Consider the following 6,586-nt stretch of genomic DNA (forward strand, 5'->3'; position numbering starts at 1 on the left):
AAAGCCTTTCAGTTAACTAATTAAATTACATCTTAAAACTTGCCTTAAGCAACCCAATTTAATCATATCAAAGAATGAATTCAGGTTTTTGGAATGCAAGGTTTAGTTTCTTCCTGAAGGCTAAGGTTGGGTAAGCAATATTTAGATGATTTCACATTCTGTCCGCCAATAAAAAGTGTACTGTATTTAATTTTCTCTGGAGAAATGCAGCATTGGCTGTGTAAAAATGGAGAGGAGGACTGAAGCTGGTGTGACAATTGCCTGGGGCTTCTGTGAGCTCGCTCCACGCTGCAGCCCAGCTGCAGGCAGGAAAAGAGCGAAGAACAGCAGTGGCCTCTGGTGGCTGTAGGGTAGTTCTGTGCTAAAATAAGAAGATCGCCGGTCGTTTTGACAGTGAGCTACAACATACAAGTTCAAGAAACGAAGTGACAGCTTTTTAGGTGATTTCAGAGAGAGCCCAGGAATCAAAACCAAAGATATAGAACCGAATCGGTATCTGGAAAAACTTTTCACAATCTCAATATCTTACATGTTTCTCCTGATTTTATTCTACATTAGTTATCAAGCATGTCTGTATTTTTTGTTGAGGACATCTGCTTTAGGATTAAGAACCTTTATTTTGAGTTTATTTTCAGTTTTGAACTGATGCACACTTTACAGGAATATGGGATTGTATGTGCAGGCAACTTCTGTCTGTACAGATAGTAATGAAAGCCATTTAATGCAAAAGCCAACTTTCATTTCTATTTTAGCTTTTCAATATTATTGTTCCCTGCATGTCTTTCAGTGTTCAGCAGTAGTACATACAATTGTGTTTAATTTTGTACTGCAAAAGTCTGTTCATTATCTGTTCCAAATTTATGTTTGTCATTGCCTATCAGTCTTCTAACACTTCTGCATCTCTCTCATTCTGTATAAAACTAGCTCTGCATAAAAGCATAAAAACAGAATAGACATAATTTTTTTCTTCAGAGCCTTAAGAAACTTGTGGTACTGGGAGACAAGTAGTTTAAGAAGAGTGTATGGAACATTGTTGAAGAGGATATGAAAAATTTTATTAATAAGGAAATTCAGTGGTATATCACATCCCTGACTTTACAGACATTTTCAAGCTGTCTAACCTCTGTGTAATTTTCCTTCTTTGTCTGTGTGATTGACACGATATTTTTCCCCTGCACTTCGAAGCTCCTGGAAGAAATGTACTGCATGCATTGCTATAACTTCTGTGCTACTTGTCAGTGATTCTATTGTCTGCATTTGCAGAAGTGCTGATATTTCAAAATATTTCAAAATTTTTGTATTTTGTAAATAATAAAATCACCAATTACAGTCTCTCTCTAAAGTCTCTGGCATTACTCCAGAAGTGCTACACAGGACACTCTTGGTTTTGGGGTGTGCCTAGCATTATGACCCAGTGCCTTCTCAGGTCAGAGCCTAGCAGATCGTTACTTATGCTCTGCTGTCCCTCCAAAGAAAACATGGGTCTGTTTTCCAGATGGACTCTGTAATGTAATACCGAGTGTGAGATGGTTAGCCTTTAACTCTTTCTATGATTAATTTTATCAGGTATCACTAATTTCTGGGCAGAAAATTAGCTATAGTGTCAAGCCTTAAAATATGCAACAATAAACCTTATGCTTATTTCATACTTGCAGATGAACTATAGCAACAGAAAGTAAGGTTAACACAAGGCCACAGAACAAATTGAGTTCTAGGTTTTACTACCAACCAGTAGTACTAGATGTGCTGCTGAATTTTAAGGCAAACTAGTGAAATTCAGTGAACCATTTCAGTAAAGATAATTACTAAGTAGGGTACTATTTGCAGTTGTCCGATACTGTTGTACTATTGTAAGATAATTTTTTTCAGTTTTTTATGGCTTTGCCATACTTTAAATCTTTGGACTAAAATTTCCATGTCAATTGTCTCACTGCTGTTGATTTGAACAGTCTGCTACTGTTTGTCAGCTTATGTACCAACCTTGGGTTTGTTTTTTTTATTTAAGAAGGTACATGAAATCATTTGCTGCACTCACCAGTGAAACCAGTGGTTGAAAATTTTGATGTTAGCTTGAATTTTAATTCAGGAGGAGTCCATTCCAATAATACTTTAAATTTATTCTTTTTCTGCATGTTTCAAACGAATGACTAGAATATGCTCAATTTTTTTTTTCAATTTTTATTTTTCATTTTAAGGGTCATGTGACATCTCTCTGTCCCTGTATTCCAAGCTGGAGAAGGCAGCACAGTACTTTCCCTGAGTTAAGGCTGTAGATGTGTAGTATTCCAGGTTGAAAAATCCCTCTACAATTTGCTTAGAATCATGACATTTAGATAAGTAAAGCACCTTCTGAACTCTTATGTTTTGGCTTTTGCATGTCTGAATGCTTGTGAGGTGCATTTTTGTGTCTTGGTTTGGCTTCGGGCAATGGCATTTTAAGAAAAAAGTATTGCAGTTTTCCCAGTGTGATGAAAATGCTGATACACCAAAGTAGTTCTGTGGTTCTGCATTCAGCCAGAAGTGAGAGAAAGAGAAGTAATCTCAATATGCTAGATACACAGTAGAGCCAGGCCTCCATAGAAGGGTGGTTTAAGAGCTATACCATGAAATTTTGTAGAATGCTTTGGGTTGGAAGGGTCTTACAGGTCATTGAGTTCCACCCCCTCTGCCATGGGTAGGGAACCTTCCACTAAACCAGGTTTTCTCCCAGCCCCATCCAGCCTGGCCTGAACACTGTATTTGCCAACTGTTGGCACAAAACAGTAAATACACTTAAGACTGTCTTAGCACTGTTGCCAGAATGAAATAAGCTGTCCTGGGAATAGGAGCTTTATGATTATAGCGCATAACTTGGAGTAGAACCTGCAGTAATGTGGAAATGTCAACAAAATCAACAATCTTCTGTCATACTGCTATAATAGAAAAAACTAGAATAGGCCTGGTATATGTTCAGAATGTATAAATTGTTAAAATTATACAGTGTGAGAATTGCAGTACACATTGTTTATGAAAGATTTCACTAAAGAGGTAGTTTTCCAATGTTAACATATTAATTTCCAAGAAAATGAAAATGTTTCCTGCTTTTTTGGGTTGGTTTGTTCATTTATCAAAGAAATGGTGCCTCCTACACTTTCTTGATTTCCTTTCGTGTAACTGAAGGACTTGGGTTTCCAGCACAGTCAACTATCTTGCTTCTAAAGGTGCTATTCCAGTGAAAAATAGTATTTTGATGAAAAACTCATTCCCTGTGAACATCTAGTGTTTACACTCATTACAAACCCCCACACATTTAATGAAGATTGAAAACGTAAATGCCCCTTGAATAATATCCATAAAAATCTCATTGGCAGCCCTGAGGCTGCATGTACAGTTCAGTATTTTAAGAGGAAATTCAGTATAGTAAGGCAGGGTTGTATTGTAGCATATTGTAGTAATAGAGCTGTACCAAAGGTGAATTCTATTTTGAGACCAGGATGACTAATCAAATAAGAACAGCACTGAGTCTAGCAGCTTCTTTTAACATATGCTACTGAGCTTAGATATTTCACATCTGTGTGACTTTCACCTTCTGCCAGCTGGGCACTAACTCAAACTGATCATCTAAAGGATAGGCATTACATTTGCTGTCAGTGTCAGAGTTCTAATTGGATTCCTATGAATTTCTACAGAGCCATGTTACCTAGTTTAGCTCCTACACTGGGATTTACAGTCTCCTTCCATGTTTAAAACCGAGGACAGATACCACCATTTTTTGTGCGGCTTTCTTAAGGTGCAGTTTTTACTGTCACATTGATCAGTCTGAGGCTCTGTGACCAGAGCTGTCTCTTTTCTATTGCATTTGATTCTCCTATTTTTCTTCTCTTTATATAATATATATCCTATAATGCAGATTCTCCACCGGCTGAGCTTTATTTGCTGTTGTGGGTATAACATACCTGGAAGATGGTCCAATCCTTCACATACAACCTGCTAATCTTTCAGCAGCTTTGCTTCAGGGGTACCAGTGTATCATATGCTCTAGATAGTATGAAGTGTTGATTTTTTTAAATTTTTGAATCTGTTTTAAATCATTTGTCAGAAACCTCCAATAAGTTTCATTATTTCTTTCAGTGACACTAGTTGTTGTTCCGTGTTGTCTGCATTACCTGAAATCTCAGCCTGTAAGCCTTCTTGGTATGTTTTCTTTATGTGTCTTTTTTGGGGGGTTTATTGCATGGTCCTTGTGGTTTTATGGTCATGCATTTTATAATTTTAATCTATTTGTTACGGTTTCAATTTTATTTTCTATTCACAAGTAATAATGTAGGAGTCTTCATAATCTACTAGGTTCACTGATGCCTTACTGTGAACTTGGCATTTAATTTCCTGTTTGTAGGCTGCCTTGTCTTGATGTCTTATGATAGGCTGAGGTTTATGTTTTCTGTTTTATGTTGCCTTTTTGTTCCCTTCCTTCCTTTTTCCTCTCCTCTTCCCTCTCCTATTTCCCTTTCCCTTGACTACAAGTGTTGGCGCAATAATTTCTTCTGCCGCAAGTGTATGACCCCAAACAGAAGGTCTATTCATCACCTAATTTTTTCTTCATAGTACATCATGAGCAATTTTATGTGGACTTGTAATTTGGTTGTCTTTTCTGCTCTGTATTGTTTTTTCATGGTTTTGGTAATGGGAATGGGTTCTTGGGCAGGCTTTCTGCTGTCTTTTTGTTCTTTTTCTCTGTTGAATGCCAAGTTGTCCCTGACACTGCTCTACTGGGGAGTTGCTGTCCATATTGTGTTTGTCTGTATCTCCTCATAATGTTTACATGAAGTTTTTGGACATTTTTTTTCAGTCTTCTGAAGCTTCATTCCAATTTCTAAATGATGACGATTTTAATCTGACATTCCTATAATTCAGCTTTCTTATATGATTCAGTATTGATCTTCCCCAGATTCTTGACCACAGTTGTTTTTCTGTTTATAAAAAACCTCTTTCATTAATTCTTGAGCTAATGTAAAATCCTAGAAATCCTCTAAAAGCATGTACTGCCTCAGTCTTGTCTTCATATGCCATGAAACATGTAATCACCTTTACAAGTAACAAGTACAGTCTCAGGACATCATTCTGCCCTCCACAGATAAACCCCCCTAATGAGAGCAGTTTCAGAAGTAAGGCTTGCCATTCATAGAAATTACAAATTACATAATATTTTCACTATGAAGACTATGTTTGAACCATTGGTCTTTTCATGTGAAGGAATTTTTAACAGGAAAAAAATCTTTATACTTGGACTCTACTTGTATTTCTTTAAATCTGTTGTATTTTTCCATCTTTGGACATGCTACAGAGCCTTGGTATCTGGATGCTGCATAGACTGCAGAAGTTTGAACAACTCAAGTACATAGGAGATGTTTTTCTCCCAAAATTTTCAGTGGAAATAAGCTTACAGACTCCAGAGTTAGACTATGCATAGGACTTACCCTGAAGTAGGAATGTAGGCTAAATACTTTGATCCTGAGGAAGAAAAAATTAAGTTTCACAGCTTCATTCTTGAAAGGCAAATATCTTACCTGCTGCTACCAGTGCTAATCCGTTCTTTAGATAGATAACCAAGGAATTTTTATCATTTCACAAGCCTGTATTTTCCTTACTTGTTGATGGGAGTCTTTCACTCTGTATCACACACCAAGATAATATAAATGAGCTCGCAGTGAGAAAACACATAACAAAGTAAGTAGGTGCTTGTAGTGAAGGTGAGAGTAAGAAAGTATGCAATTATACTTCCTTGAACAACAAAAATATTATTTGAATAATAAAATTTTCTTATTAACATTTATTAGAAAAATCTCATAGAAATGTTTCTGTCTTAAACCTAAGCCTGAACTTTCTAGATCAATACAAGTATCTGAATGTTCATGTTCATAGTCTTGTAATTTTGAAAACTTGTGCAATAGCAAACAATACAATATAATTAATTGTTTTATGTTTTAACAGCGTTAATTCATGTGCAGAAGTGTTGCTTAGACAGAGCCCTTCTGGGGATGTAGCTGCACATTGTGAAATAGTTGGTGGCTGTTCTCACTTAGAAATTCCCTCCCTACCATTCTCACACTGATTTTTCTTCACTCCACAGCTTGTCACCCTGGGCTGTCCTGGCATGACAATCCATGAGGGTACACCATACTTGAAAGAGATTATGGAACTAAGTCCATTTTAGAAAATTTTTATTTTATGTTTTTGGCAAGCATAATATGTGGGTCCCCAACACAAATGCCGTCCCCTCAGCCAAATATCAAAGCTTCAAAATCTGGCTGCCAGATTTACTAGGATTTAGAAACATTGCTTCATACAAGGAAGACATAAGAGAGGGGTCATTAGAGAACTGGGATTCTGGCACTTAAAATCAGGAGTATCATGAGCTTATAAACAAAGAAGTGTTGAGAAAGCCAGTATGTTCAGAAGAACATGTGGTTTGAAGTGGAAATTGTGGTACTGGTAATGCTGTGGGATTTCAGATACATCAGTCAAAGCAGAGAAAAATCAAATAAACTGCCAGTTAAAGAAGAAAATGTGGCAGAAACAACTGCTTAAAAACTAAGATAAATGATGA

This window comes from Serinus canaria, chromosome 2 (genome assembly GCF_022539315.1).
Source record: "Serinus canaria isolate serCan28SL12 chromosome 2, serCan2020, whole genome shotgun sequence".
Taxonomy (NCBI): Eukaryota; Metazoa; Chordata; class Aves; order Passeriformes; family Fringillidae; genus Serinus; species Serinus canaria.